At 43.1% G+C, this 16,480-nt stretch overlaps 1 protein-coding gene across 1 annotated transcript in view; it reads left to right on the top strand.

Annotated features, from left to right (window-relative positions):
• The window catches only part of acad11 (acyl-CoA dehydrogenase family, member 11), a 559,410-nt gene that overhangs the window by 389,164 nt on the left and 153,766 nt on the right, over positions 1 to 16,480 (top strand). The gene's annotated exons all lie outside the window — the stretch shown is intronic.

Below are 16,480 nucleotides of genomic sequence, written 5' to 3'. Positions count from 1 at the left end.
ACCGTCATGAAATACGACTTGAAATAAAACTGTCACTTTCACTCGTCAAAGTTGTGAGGGTGGGCTCTAACACGCCCTCTAGTTACTGATTGGTGAATCGATAGCACAAGAATTCATTAGAAAAATGCTTACTACTGCCGATGAAATGGATTCTGGCGAAGATATTACGTATTTCAGAGAGAGAATTGAAGATTTATCGGAAGAAATTACAATGTTGGCGGCCCTTTTAGAACTGAGTATTTGACCCTTGTTTTACGAGTAGAAAGTCAGTTGCATATTCGCAGCTACTTTTTCAAACAACTGTACAGCTCTGATCAGTGGCAAAGTTGTTCATCCATCCATCCATCCATCCATTTTCTAACCCGCTTGTTCAGTTCAAAATATTAGTTGGAGCTGCATTGGGCATTCCATGTCAAAGTACCTAAACTAATACAGCCGTTGCAGCTTACCGTATATCAAACTGGCTCATTCGCCTTGTCTCCGATACACCATATAGATCTGCAATCTGTCGTACTTTTAAACCGCATGACAGAAGGTGTTCTATTGACTCAGCTGGAATGTCAAAGGTTGGACGTCCAGAGCAGGGAACTGCGTCACCAGAACTGGAGTGTAGTAGAGTTCGTTCCACCTGTTCTTCGATAATTTCAAAATCAGTTTCATCTATATCGGAGTCTAAAAGGGCCGCCAACATTGTAATTTCTTCCGATAAATCTTCAATTCTCTCTCTGAAATACGTAATATTTTCGGCAGAATCCATTTCATCGGCAGTAGTAAGCATTTTTCTAATTAATCCGTGTGCTATCGATTCACCAATCAGTAACTAGAGGGCGTGTTAGAGCCCACCCTCTCAACTTTGACGAGTGAAAGTGACAGTTTTATTTCAAGCCGTATTTCATGACGGTTTGCAGGAATGTTACGGACAAAATGAAATAAATAAATAAGCAACGAAAAACATATTTGGTGACACATTTATTTATTTATGCTCTCATTTCATGACATATTTATTTATTAAGGCTCTCATTTCATGACACATTTATTTATTTATGCTCACATTTCACAGTACTTTTATTTATTTACGCATTTATTTATTTATTTCATTTTGTCCGAAATATTCCTCCATAGTAAGATACATACACTCATACACAAATCCACATTTTCTCTCACTTGGTAAATTTATTATTATTATTGTTGTTGTTACTATTATTGTGTTTCTTAAAGTAGAAATAATCTGTAAAAAGATGCAGGAGTTAAATATCTTCCATCTTGCAAAGGAAGGAAGCATGACTGAAGTGCTAAAAAAAAGCTTGGATGCCAACAGGGCAAAAAACATGCGCCTGGTGGCACAACTGAAATAAGGCTTCTTAGTCGCCTTCTCGGCCAACTCAGGTCTCCTTTATAAGTAGCTTGTTTGAGCGGATCAGTCAAGGGGAGTTCTGACATGCACAAGCTTCACACGGAAACGAGATGCCCTCCTCTGGGGACAGCTTGGATTTACACTGTATAGCGGTGGGGCTTTTGGAACACTATGGGTGGAGCTCAGTTGCCCTCATTAGGCGTCTTCTCCACACTATAGGGAAAGAAATAGATAACACAGTTCATGCCTCCTCTTTCCCTGGAGTGGCGTTGCATACCTTAGTAGACTCAGAGATGATTTTCAGATGCTCATGCATGGCAACTTTTGCTTTTTCAAAACTGCTTAACCAAGATCAGGGTTTATGGAGGCCATATCTTATCCTTGAAGCTCTAGACGTAAGTCAAGAATAAATCCTGGAAGGGGTTGCTAGTGCATCACAACATCAGGCACAGTTACCAAAACACAACTAACACAACCTCCAACAAAACAAATTCAGAATTATCTATCAGCCTAAGCCATTGTTCATTGCAAACAAAAATATTTACAGGCCATTATCTAATTTCTGAAAAGTATTCACTAATAACATTTAGGCTGGGCAAAACAGTTCATACAAACTCTTATCTTGCTTTAGAACACTTTTTCCACCTCTTTTCAGTAGGTGATGCATAATCACTGGCATACCATTCCAACTATCTAGCTGTCTGTTATTTTTATCCAACATTCTGGTGTCAAAGATAACAACTATAAACAAAGCAAACCTTTACTACCAGTAAATCCACATGAATGTTTCTCTTGTGTCATATAAAATTCTGGGAAATCTGTTTTTTAATTAAGAGGAAGTACATTAGACAGTAATATTCTGAAAGCTTTTTTTTTTCTAACATGAAAATGTGGTATTGAAAGATGGCAAGTGTAGGAAACATAAAATAATAATTACTTAAGTGTAAGTGCTTCTAATGGACCAAAAATGTTAAAAACATATTTTCAACATACTATTGTCTCTGCATTGAAAATAAAATATGCACCAAAGAGCATGTAAATGTGTTTAAAAACACTAGACATAAAGCATAACTTGGTGGGGCTGAAAATTAAAATAATTCTAAAGGTCAATTTATCCATGCATTTAAACTTAGGACATTTTTTATGCACTGGAGTTCTCCTTCTGCAAGTGCTTTATGTCATTAAATTTACCAAGCTGCTAGATTGACTACATGCTCCTCCACCGTCCCCTCCTTACCAGCGAAATCCACGTCGGGGAGATCATCCGGGCGCTCGTCCTCCGCTCCATGACCTGTGGAAATCGGGCGTCCAGACCTACCTCGCTTGCAGTCGAGTTTGCCCTGCCGTTGTGCCACCGATCAGCGACCAACCACCAACGATCAGCCACCAATGCAGATCCGGGCCATTGGCATCCACAAGTTAGGTCCGTGGAATCACCGTACAACAGCCCCAGGGCCAATCCTCCCTGGTCCTGGCACCTACCTGGTCACGGGTCTCATTTACCGGACTATCCACTGTCCGGCTGGCCTCCCTTTGGGGCACGCTGACCCCGGCTTCTTCTTTGACTGTGGGCAGGTGTCTGCCTGGCTTTCTTTCTCCCCACACCAGCTCTGACGGGATAATGGAGCCCCTGGAGTGTCGCAGCCTTCCTACCATGGTTGCCCGCTTCACTACACTGCTTCGGGGTGCACGCTTCACGCTCCTGCACAGCGCGCGTGCTTTGCACCACTGTGCTGGGTCATCACATAATTATTACTGCAGGTTCCTGCCTAACAGATGGCCAGAAATCCTGCCGACTATGCCAGTGTAACAAAAGGTGCTATATGGGTGCCTGGCCCAACACATATTCACTCTGGAGGCATATATAAAATAAAAAGACTTTTATTGTTCTTCTCCTGTGGGGTATGTCTTCCCCGTAATTCTCACAGGCACAACACAGTCCCACGTGTATTAGAACACCAATTAAACACCACACTCCTCTCTTACTTCCATATATATGTACATATAAATTGTAAGAAAGGCGCTATATAGTGCCGGACCTGGCACAGACTGACGCAGAGGCACGTGTAAAATTCATTTATTAGTTCTTCAGCCGTGGGGCACGTCTTCCCTGTGTCCCACAGGCCCAACACAGTCCCAAAGCACTTTACACAACACAAAAGCAACAACTCTCCACCTTGCACCAACTATCCTTCCTCTGGCACCCCGACTCCTCTCAGGCAACCTTGTCCTCTTCCTCCTGATTCTGGCTCCTCGAGTGGTGGGGGTGGCTGGGCCCTTTTATAGCCCACTCGGAAGCGTTCCAGGTGATTAACCACCTGGTCCTAATTGCACTTCCGGGTGGGGCTGAAGACACGTCCAGCCAGGCTGTTGGCAGCAGACAGCACCCCCTAGTGGCGATCCCGGGCTCCAACCAAGCTGTGGAGGACTCCATCTCCCATGGAGCCCTGCGGGTGGTTGGGGAATCACTGTCGGTCAGGGAGGCTGCCACCAAGCGTCCCGGGGGAGGTATTGGACTGCCCATGGCGGCTCCCCCGGAACATAAGCAGCATGGGCGTCCCTGCTGGGCATGGGACCCAGCGGTCCTTCACAACATATATACATATATATATATGCATCTGTCAAAGACAGGCAATAGAATAAATTTTAAAATATGTGATAGTTGATTCTTCACCCTACGTCTTTCTTTGGTATCCTTGTGTGTCTCAGCGTGCCTTGCCTGACACTTCCTTTCTCAATCACATTCCCATAAAGGCTGCTTCTCAGACTATGTCATTCTGAGGCTCTTTGCTCACTTGCAGTCCGCTTTTTGACTAACATCAAAATGGGTCCCCATTACCCACTGTAAAAATACCATTTGTATTCTTGCAAGTATTTCACATCTTTGGAGGTGAATCTTAACATTTCTCCAAGGCCTTTCTTCTGTTTTCTGGCACCACTCCCCGAGTTGGAACAATTATAATATGAGCTGCCATTTTAGAGAGGCAGAAAAAAGAGAGAGAAAGAAATGATCTGGGGCGCGAGTGACCAACACTGTTTCCCTAGTAGACCAACACAAGTACAAAGGCAAACAAGTGAAAGCAAACATTGAGTCGAATGAAAATTGTAATTATGCATTAAATAGGAAATAAACAAACATCCAGTGTACACTGTACCGTGCTGCAGCGCTTCCTCCCCCCACACGATTCGCAAAACAAACACTCAACAAAATACACCACTAATACATACATACAGTAACAATAGTGAGAAAAGAATTAATTAAAACCAGAGTCCTTAAAATATTTACTGTTAGGCATGATCATATACTGTATAGTCTGTTATGGTGAAGGATGCATCAAGCCGTATCTCCTGTCCTGGGGAACGTAATCATATACAGTCCCTTATGAAGGTCCGTCACGTTATCTCCAGAATACATTCAGAATAAAAGGAAAATGATTCTTACTGATATGAGCCTGGGTTCACTTGCCTTTTTTCAGTGAATAGTGTAGCTTTACTACTTGCTTTTTTGGAGTGTGACTTCTCCTTCTTCCTCACGTTTTTCCCACCATGTCTTTAACTATGGTTGGCTCCTCCTCTTACAGTTTATTTGTCCCGCCGAGCCTGTGCTCTTTTCCCCCTGAACTATCGACTGGCCTTACAATTTCACCACCATCAGGACTAAACTTAACTGCTACATCCTCTTGTGTCTAAACTTCTCTTGCCTGTCGCTTCTTGTCTTGATTGCATTTGACTGAGCAACCAATGGAAAGCTGACCAATCAGATTGCTTGGAGGGACTGGACACACATACACACAAACACACATATTTTATTATATAATAGATAGATATACACATGCACACACATACAGTATGTAATGTAAAACCCAAGATTCAGGATCATTTTTATAAGAACTTTTTTAACTCTGGTAATACTACAACAAACAATATTAAAGTACAAAATGAACAATATATGAGAAACAAAAAACATTTCATTTCCTTGCTTACCTAAATGCACAAACCCTTTAAATAATTCTCTTCAGAACCACCTTTGGTTACTTAAAGTCACTCTGTTTGAACAGACATCTATCAACTCAACATTACTGGATTTTACAGCTTTAATTACATTTTCTGCAAAGAATATTTAAACCTTAAACAAATTGTTATGTGGTTATCTGTGCATAGGCTTGTTTTGGCGAGTCCACAGATTTGTTGTAGAATTTTGGACCAGTATCTGATTCCAGGAAATTGACCTTCCTGTTTAAAGCCATTCTTTTGTCGAGTTGGGTGTGTTTATGATCATTGCATATAATTTCAGCTTTACAGTAGACAGCAGCAGACTTTGTCCAATATACCTAATAGTTGGAGCTAATAATTTTTCCCTATCCTGACCAGAACCTTTGTCCCTCCTAGAATGTAGTAGTTACAAAGTGCATATGTAGCAGATTTTTATGGTGGTGTATGGTTAACTTAGAACAAGTGGGTTTCAAATTGGTGTTCTAATTAATCATTTCTTACACAGTGCTTTCCCTAAGTGGATGTTAAGTGCCCCAACAACATGTTCACCTGTTTGGGATTAGATTGTTAGAGATAAAAAAAAAAAATTTAAAGGAGAAAACAGATCTCTCTTCCTCTCTCTACCAATGTCCACCACATGTCCATTATTTCTTGATGCTCAGGCCCCAGCTGTGCAAGGAAGTTTGGTTCATAAAAGATATCCCAGTTAAATCAAAGCACATGGAAGCTAGCATTCTCCATTAACAGAGGTAGGTGATCAAAAACTAAACAGGACATATTTGAGTCATTAAATTACAAGCCACAACAAAACACATCAATTTTAAAACTTAAAACAGAAGACACGGCATATAATAACCTTACACCGGCATCACCTTCATGGACCAACCAGGAATCACTAATTAACTTTGATGTGTTTAAATTAGAGAAGGAAACTAGAGCTGTGAAGCAGCAGATTTAAACATGCTGTGCTATGTCTTACTTTATCGGATGTTTTTTATTCAGTTATTATAACTTTGATATTGGCCAGATCACATTTCAGGACTACATATAATGAAATCAGAATTTCTGAGAATTTGATCTGTTAGAGTGATCGTGTGCTCTCACATATACATTTCTAAGCTCAATATTTGTACTACCTGTTATTATACAATTGTCATTTTTAAATACTGCCCCTATTTAGGATATTTATTCTTTTGTTAAGTTAATTTTCTGGAGAATATTTCCAAGGTTCTCATAGGATTATTTTAAATGTTCAGAATAAGCAACATGTACCAATTCATATATACTACTGTTATGAACAAGTAGTAATTTTAGGCATTTTTAGATTAGTCTGTAAATAGTCTCCATTCTGCATTGTAATGCTGCCAAGGTTTGCACTAGGCCACTTACATCAGCAGAGTAAAAATTTTGTACCAAGAGAAAATTTTGTCTGGATTTAATAATATTTATCTTTTAAATGGGACCCCAAGAGCTTTGTGGCACCTTTGGGAAGGCCTAGATCTCATACTAAATTATTAAGCTCATTCTGAGTAGATGGCTGTTGTTTATTACTTGAACATGTTTGGGAGAAGTTCTTCATTATCACCTGTAGTACCTTCTCTGTCTGCAAGGCTGTCAGGCAGAGTACGAATTGGTACATCAGGGTCATGTGATGCAGGTCTTTTTGCTGATGACAGATTAAGATAAATAATGTCTTCCTGATTCTTTTTGTTATATCCTTAAATTTTGCAGGGACAGAAATAACAATCATCAGTACGATTTTTGGGTTCCCTCCATATCATCAGAATACCAAAAGCAAGTACCTTAATCTTACCTTTGATCCAATGTCTTAGTTCACAAACACTAATACAAAAGACACAGTAAGGGGACCAGTTTCTAAAAATGTAGCAAACATCATCCGAGCTATTCAAACAACCCCAAATCAAGTCAAGTCAAGTTGGGGAGCATGCACTAGTACAAGGCATTGGCGCACCCACTACATGACAAAACAACTCGGGAACCCGGTTGACATCCCCCCCAGGCAGACACACAGTCCAGTCCCATCCTCAGGAAATGACACTCTATCTGCCGCAGCCAGGTGTTACATGGGTACCCCTTGGCCTGGTCCAGCCACTCGGTTCCCCAACAATGAGGATCTTATGAGCTGGATCACCCATGGCCATAGTGCCGTAATTGACGCTCCCTCACAATGCAGGTAATGTGCCTCATTCGGGACTCCATGAGCAACTGCTCATTCGACATAAAGTCAAACCAACGGTACCCAAGCATTTTCCAGAGAGACACAGTACCAAATGAGTCCAACACTCGTTTCAGGACACTGGATAGTGTCCATGCCTCACAACCATATAGCATATGGCGAATCCTCAGGATGTCCCACAGGGCAGCTCGATCAAATGAGTCGAACCCTTTACGAAAATCGACAAAGGCTGCAAAGAAACTCTGCCGATATTTGCGTTTGCGCTCCATGAGAACCCTCAGTGCCAGGATTTGGTCAATGGTAGACTTCTTAGGCGTTAAACCAGACTGTTCCAGACTTTTCCTACAGAGGAAACAACCTCTAGAGGCCATAATATAAACTAAAAGTACACCAAAAATGAAACTCTCCACTGACCATTTACAAGAACTTATATGGTACTCAAGATATGTTTTGGGTGATTATTGTCATATGTACAGAGTTCAGTGAAATTCTTACTTGAATATCTTACATGTCACTGCTCTCTAGCACCATGATTAGTGAGTATAACTACCTTACCTTAAATCATCTGTCGTCCTTACCTTAAACTACCTTAACTTGAAACATCTGTCTTATCTGAAAATCTCAGAACACATTTGTCATAACTTGGCAGCAACAAATTACATACCAAGTACTGTAATGCATTTTATTACTTCTACAACTTCAATAATGACACTACCAGAAAAGGCTGTTTGCTTAGCCACTCGATAATTAATCAATGGTAGTCTGAATCCGAGTTTCCCATAAGGCAGGATGTGAACACACTATCCATATGGAACCAAAAGATGTGATCTGAAAATGAGAAAAAAGCTGTTTGAAAAACGTTTGGAAGCAGTGTGATGTAGTGGTTGAGGCCTTGGACTTCTGTGTCAAATGTTGTATGTCACCTTGGATAACAGCATCAGCCAAACAAATAAATGTAAATGTAAAACAGAGGAAAAGGATGAGCGAGGTAAAACCTGTCAGAGACTACTTTTAAGTGTTAAATACACTTAATTCATTCGAGGTATACCTTAAACCTATTTCAAAAAGTTAGCATAGGGTTGTGTCAATGTGTATTTGCAAAGAAAAAAAAAATCACCACAACAACACCTTTGAATTTATTGCATGAGCACTTGGAAGGATCAAAAAAACATGCAAGACATTTCATCAGCTTTGAACATGATCCAGCCCACATTTTACTTGAGAAACTGATTGATCAATTCTGTTTGGACCTTAACTTGGATTTTGGACTTTTTAACAAGCACAACACAATGAGTGTCAATTGCTGTTTCTCTTATAGCCTAAGTACATCTTTGCACACATTGCAAGGTTGTTGTTTATCTCCTCTTTTGTTATCGTGTATACAAAAGGCTGCAGGAGTTTACACAAGGATAGAAACATCTTGAAATTTGCAGACAACTCTGTCATTGTGAGTCTTCTACAAAATAAGCAACAAAGCCACGGACCTACTTTCAATGAGTTTGTGTAATGGTGTGATCACTCTAATTTACGATTTAATATTTCTGAGATAAAAGACATGGTTGTAGATTTCAGGTACTAACCACCATCCACTGTCTTAACTTTAATTAAAGTGGAGACAATGGAGATGGTAGAGCAATACAAATATCTGGGAACAATGACTGATAACAAACTAAACTTTGATCTTAACACAGCACAAATCTGCAAAAAAAAGGGCAGTCACGACTTTTCTTTCTTGGGAAACTCAACTGTTTTAAAGTGGACATGGCTCTTTTTCATAAGTCCTTTACTGAATCCATTGTTATAATTGCTTTTGGCAACCTCAGTAATAAGAATATAAACAATCTTAACAACATTATAAAAATTAGCAGTAAAATGATTGCAGGCCTCTATCACTGAAATGTATTGCAAACAGGTTAGAATGAAAGCCAACTCAATTCAGTCAGACGGCAGCCATTCAATTTTTTCTAAATTGCAGCTGTTGCCTTCAGGCTGCAGATTTAGGCTTCCAAAGGTAAAGAGTAACAGATTTAGTAACTCTTATTCCTAGAGCTATAAGCAGAGACAGAGCAGCAAGTGGGATTGGTAACTGACTTTGAAAGAACCCACGTACCCAAGCTGGAGGAGGACATTTTTAAGGACTGAGCTTTTTAAGTACATTTATTTATTGCTGGTTTTTATTTGTCTTTTAAGGTTCTTATTCTTTTAATGTCCTGTTTTTATGAAGGGGGCTTGGGTTGGTTTGTTTTAGTGGGGTTTCGGTTTAGTGCTTTTATTGTTTTAGTGCAGTGTAGAGTGGCCGAGCTGTGGACCTGAGCTCCAGTTGCATTGGGTTGGCAGTGGTGTGGAGCCTTCCCATGCAACTGGAGTTTTATGGGGGGTGGAATGTGGTGTTATGGGTCCACAGCTCGTGGAGAAAAGGCCATTGATTTTAAATAAATAATCATCGCACCGGCGGTGGGGCGTTGTTGTAGCGAGCAGCGGGTCGATGTGGCGTTCTCACCGTGTGCACAGGTGAGGAACTGCCCACATTCGTGATTGCTCCGTGGCTAATGCTGCAGCTGTGATGGCCCCTCACGTTTTTAAAAGCGCAAGTCGGTTGGGGAGAAAAGCGATCGGAGAAAGGAAAGGAAAGGAGAGGGCGGAGGTTATCGGGAGCAGTAGAGGCGGGTCGGTGAGAGAGAGCGCGAGAAGCGGCGGGCGGCGGCGAATGGCGCTTCGTGGACAGCTGCGTGGAAGCTGGGTGTTAGGCCGACACCCGTGTTTGTGTTGATGTCGCTCCGCTGGCGAGCAGGTAGCGGGAGTGACCAAGGTGAAAGCGACGAGCGCAGAAGGCCGCAGAAAGGCAGCGGAAGTCGGGAGGCTTGGAGTGGCAGTCCTTGGTGTGAGCGTCCTGGAGACCAAGGAGTCCAAGTCTCGAGGCTGGGATGAGAGCCAAACCGAAGCCAGGGATCGGGAGGTCTCCAGTCTTGCGTGTGTTTGAGGAGGGCAGCTGTAGAGGCGTCTTGCCTGCTGCTTGGCCCATACGGGATAAGCAGGTGAGACGCATACAGAAAAGCACCGGATTTGTTTTTTTGTTTTAAAGACTGCTTCCACAAGAAGATTTAACCTCCGATTTTTAAGGATGTGTTTTTTTTCTATTTATTGGTTTTACTCCACGTTCTTTTTATGGATTATTTATTTAATGAATTTGAAGAACTGCACTATTTATGAACACTTGTTTTGTTGGTTTTTAATAAAAGCACTTTTGCACTTTCAACCATCCCCTTGCTCAGATGCTCAATTTGCCTCCATTGACTGGCTCACTTTCGGTTTCATTATCGACGGTGTTGGGTTCAAGGGTTCCCAAATAGCCATGGGAGCGTGGAGCCAGAACCCACATCGTCACATTTGGTGGCAGCGGTGGGATATCCCCAGCGGTGGGATGAGCTAGCGGTGGAGGCCAGAAGAGGAGACAGAGCAGCAAGTGGGATTGGTAACTGACTTTGAAAGAACCCGTACCCAAGCGGAGGAGGACATTTTAAGGACTGAGCTTTTTAAGTACATTTATTTATTGCTGGTTTTTATTTGTCTTTTAAGGTTCTTATTCTTTTAATGTCCTGTTTTTATGAAGGGGGCTTGGGTTGGTTTGTTTTAGTGGGGTTTGGTTTAGTGCTTTTATTGTTTTAGTGCAGTGTAGAGTGGCCGAGCTGTGGACCTGAGCTCCAGTTGCATTGGGTTGGCAGTGGTGTGGAGCCTTCCCATGCAACTGGAGTTTTATGGGGGGTGGAATGTGGTGTTATGGGTCCACAGCTCGTGGAGAAAAGGCCATTGATTTTAAATAAATAATCATCGCACCCGAGGCGGCCGTGGGGCGTTGTTGTAGCGAGCAGCGGGGCGCGTCGATGTGGCGTTTCTCACCGTGTGCACAGGTGAGGAACTGCCCACATTCGTGATTGCTCCCGTGGCTAATGCTGCAGCTGTGATGGCCCCTCACGATTTTAAAGAAGCGCAAGTCGGTTGGGGAGAAAAGCGATCGGAGAAAGGAAAGGAAAGGAGAGGCGGAGGTTATCGGGAGCAGTAGAGGAAGCGGGTGGTGAGAGAGCGCGAAGCGAAGCGGGCGGGCGGCGAATGAGCGCTTCGTGGACAGCTGCGTGGAAGCTGGGTGTTAGGCCGACACTCACGTGTTTGTGTTGATGTCGCTCCCGCTGAGCGAACAGGTAGCGGGAGTGACCAAGGTGGCGACGAGCGCAGAAGGCCGCAGAAGGCAGCGGAAGTCGGGAGGCTTGGGTGGCAGTCCTTGGTGTGGCGTCCTGGAGACCAAGGAGTCCAAGTCTCGAGGCTGGGATGAGAGCCAAACCGAAGCCAGGGATCGGGAGGTCTCCAGTCTTGCGTGTGTTTGAGGAGGGCAGCTGTAGAGAGCGTCTTGCCTGCTGCTTGGCCCATACGGGATAAGCAGGTGAGACGCATACAGAAAAGCACCGGATTTGTTTTTTTGTTTTAAAGACTGCTTCCACAAGAAGATTTAACCTCCGATTTTTAAGGATGTGTTTTTTTTCTATTTATTGGTTTTACTCCACGTTCTTTTTATGGATTATTTATTTAATGAATTTGAAGAACTGCACTATTTATGAACACTTGTTTTGTTGGTTTTTAATAAAAGCACTTTTGCACTTTCAACCATCCCCTTGCTCAGATGCTCAATTTGCCTCCATTGACTGGCTCACTCGGTTTCATTATCGACGGTGTTGGGTTCAAGGGTTCCCAAATAGCCATGGGAGCGTGGTAAAACCAATAAATAGAAAAAAAACACATCCTTAAAAATCGGAGGTTAAATCTTCTTGTGGAAGCAGTCTTTAAAACAAAAAAACAAATCCGGTGCTTTTCTGTATGGCCTCACCTGCTTATCCCGTATGGGCCAAGCAGCAGGCAAGACGCTCTCTACAGCTGCCCTCCTCAAACACACGCAAGACTGGAGACCTCCCGATCCCTGGCTTCGGTTTGGCTCTCATCCCAGCCTCGAGACTTGGACTCCTTGGTCTCCAGGACGCTCACACCAAGGACTGCCACTCCAAGCCTCCCGACTTCGCTGCCTTTCTGCGGCCTTCTGCGGCTCGTCGCTTTCACCTTGGTCACTCCCGCTACCTGCTCGCTCAGCGGGAGCGACATCAACACAAACACGTGGGTGTCGGCCTAACACCCAGCTTCCACGCAGCTGTCCACGAAGCGCCATTCGCCGCCTCGTCCGCTCGCTCTTCGCGGCTCTCTCTCACCGACCCGCTTCCTCTACTGCTCCCGATAACCTCCGTCCTCTCCTTTCCTTTCCTTTCTCCGATCGTTTCTTTCTCCCCAACCGACTTGCGCTTCTTTTAAAACGTGAGGGGCCATCACAGCTGCAGCATTAGCCACGGAGCAATCACGAGATGTGGGCAGTTCCTCACCTGTGCACACGGTGAGAACGCCCACATCGACGCCGCCCCGCTGCTCGCTACAACAACGCCCCCGAAGCGCCTCGGTGCGATGATTATTTTTTTAAAATCAATGGCCTTTTCTCCACGAGCTGTGGACCCATAACACCACATTCCACCCCCCATAAAACTCCAGTTGCATGGGAAGGCTCCACACCACTGCCAACCCAATGCAACTGGAGCTCAGGTCCACAGCTCGGCCACTCTACACTGCACTAAAACAATAAAAGCACTAAACCGAAACCCCACTAAAACAAACCAACCCAAGCCCCCTTCATAAAACCAGGACATTAAAAGAATAAGAACCTTAAAAGACAAATAAAAACCAGCAATAAATAAATGTACTTAAAAAGCTCAGTCTCTTAAAAATGTCCTCCTCCGGCTTGGGTACGTGGGTTCTTCCAAAGTCAGTTACCAATCCCACTTGCTGCTCTGTCACCTCTTCTGGCCTCCACCGCTAGCTCATCCCACCGCTGCCACCAAGTGTGACGATGTGGGTTCTGGCTCCACGCTAGCTCATCCCACCGCTGCCACCAAATGTGACGATGTGGGTTCTGGCTCCACACTCCCTTTGATGTTGGAAGCACTTGAACCCAACACCGTCGATAATGTTGCCGAATGAGCTAGTCAATGGAGGCAAATTACTGAGCAAGGGGAAGGTAGAAAGTGCAAAAGTGCTTTTATTAAAACAGTCAACAAAAACAAAAACAGTGTTCATAAATAGTGCAGTTCTTCCATGTTCATTAAATAAATAATCCATAAAAAGAACGTGGGGTAAAACCAATAAATAAACACAACAATCCTTTAAAAACGAAGGTTAAAATCTTCTCTTGGAAGCAGTCTTAAAACACTAACACAATCCGTGCCTATTTTCTGTATGCGTCTCACCTGCTTATCCCGTACGGGCTTAGCAGCAGGCAAGACGCTCTCTGCAGCTGCCCTCCTCAAACACACGCAAGACTGGAGACCTCCCGATCCCTGGCTTCGGTTTGGCTCTCATCCCAGCCTCGAGACTTGGACTCCTTGGTCTCCAGGACGCTCACACCAAGGACTGCCACTCCAAGCCTCCCGACTTCCGCTGCCTTTCTGCGGCCTTCTGCGGCTCGTCGCTTTCACCTTGGTCACTCCCGCTACCTGCTCGCTCAGCGGGAGCGACATCAACACAAACACGTGGGTGTCGGCCTAACACCCAGCTTCCATGCAGCTGTCCACGGCGCATTCGCCGCCGCGTCCGCTCGCTCTTCGCGGCTCTCTCCCTCTCACCGACCTGCTTCCTCTCCTGCTCCCGGTAACCTCCGTCCTCTCCTTTCCTTTCTCCGATCGTTTCTTTCTCTCTCTGATCGTTTCTTTCTCTTTCCTCCCTAAAACCGACTTGCGCTTCTTTTTAAAACGTGAGGGGCCATCACAGCTGCAGCATTAGCCACGGGAGCAATCACGAATGTGGGCAGTTCCTCCCCTGTGCACACGGTGAGAAACGCCCACATCGACGCTGCCCGCTGCTACATAACGCTCCCCTCACAAGCGCCGGGTGCGATGATTATTTATTTAAAATCAATGGCCTTTTCTCCACGAGCTGTGGACCCATAACACCACAGTATGATGTTCTTTTTCTGAAATGCTGTATTCCTTTTACGCCAGATGTAATGGGACATTTGCCTTCCAAAAAGTTCAACTTTTGTCTCATCAGTCCACAAGACATTTTCCCAAAAGTCTTGGCAATCATTGAGATGTTTCTTAGCAAAATTGAGACGAGCCCTAATGTTCTTTTGCTTAACAGTGGTTTGCGTCTTGGAAATCTGCCATGCAGGCCGTTTTTGCTCAGTCTCTTTCTTATGGTGGAGTCGTGAACACTGACCTTAATTGAGGCAAGTGAGGCCTGCAGTTCTTAAGACGTTGTCCTGGGGTCTTTTGTGACCTCTCGGATGAGTCGTCTTTGCGCTCTTGGGGTAATTTTGGTCGGCCGGACACTCCTGGGAAGGTTTACCACTGTTCCATGTTTTTGCCATTTGTGGATAATGGCTCTCACTGTGGTTCGCTGGAGTCCCAAAGCTTTAGAAATGGCTTTATAACCTTTACCAGACTGATAGATCTCAATTACTTCTGTTCTCATTTGTTCCTGAATTTCTTTGGATCTTGGCATGATGTCTAGCTTTTGAGGTGCTTTTGGTCTACTTCTCTGTGTCAGGCAGCTCCTATTTAAGTGATTTCTTGATTGAAACAGGTGTGGCAGTAATCAGGCCTGGGGGTGGCTACGGAAAATGAACTCAGGTGTAATACACCACAGTTAGGTTATTTTTTAACAAGGGGGCAATTACTTTTTCACACAGGGCCATGTAGGTTTGGATTTTTTTCTCCCTAAATAATAAAAACCATCATTTAAAAACTGCATTTTGTGTTTACTTGTGCTATATTTGACTAATGGTTAAATGTGTTTGATGATCAGAAACATTTTGTGTGACAAACATGCAAAAGAATAAGAAATCAGGAAGGGGGCAAATAGTTTTTCACACCAGTGTAAATGAAGGAGACAACATATACTCACTGGAAAAGCCAAGAAACGTAACATGGGGTTAAGTTGAACGTGTTTAGTTTAAGCAAATGAAGATTAAGAATTAGCATGATTGATGTTTTTAAAATTCTGAAAGAAATAAGTACAGTGGAGGCAGGATGCATCTTTAAAATTAGTTCAACAAGGATACAGGAACACAGTTGTAAACATAAGAGTAAACTTTGCACAAATGTTATGTTTTTCTTTACATAGAGAAACACAGACACATGGAATAAATTACCACGCAGAGTGGTAGAGAGAGGGACATTAGGGACCTTAAAATCTCAACTTGGTGTTATTTTGGACAAATTAGGTAGATAGAATTGGCAAGCTTTGTTGGGCTAACTGACCCGTTTTCATCAAAATATTTGTAATATTCTAAAAGTCAGCTACAGGAGCATCAGAGAGTCTCAAGACAGGCCACTGTCAAGAGTATCTATGCTCACAGTCAGTAAGTAAAGGCGGCAGTGCAACATCTGTACAGTTTGTGCTTTAATGTTGGTCAGTATACTATACTAGTGGTTCTCATGTTCATTCCTGCAGATTTTTGTTTTAACCAGTTTCACAATCAGTGTGTCATTTTTACCTTTAATGGATCTCACTGTCGAATTAGATGAAATTCTTTCGTTGCCTTATTTTGCTTTCAGAAAGTTGCAGTTTTGAGAGATTTACATTTATAAGAAATGAAAATGTATTTGCATTTTTTACAATATCTGTAAATGCGCCACTCTATGAAGCTCTTTTAAATGTACTTTTTCTGTGGAGTTTGCTCTATTAACCATACTCAACTATTGACCATTAATGCTGAACACAGCAAACACCAGGGCAAATGTCACTGAATGCTTAAAGACAGCTGCTATTTTAGAGTCTTATATGCTTCTACGTTTATTAGCAAATAATAGCTTACATAATCAGAACATTAAAAAAAAAATTCTTGCCTAACA

This window comes from Polypterus senegalus, chromosome 5, assembly GCF_016835505.1.
Source record: "Polypterus senegalus isolate Bchr_013 chromosome 5, ASM1683550v1, whole genome shotgun sequence".
NCBI lineage: Eukaryota > Metazoa > Chordata > Cladistia > Polypteriformes > Polypteridae > Polypterus > Polypterus senegalus.
The sequence above is the reverse complement of the archived record's forward strand: the minus strand, read 5'-3'. Positions and strand labels throughout refer to the sequence as shown.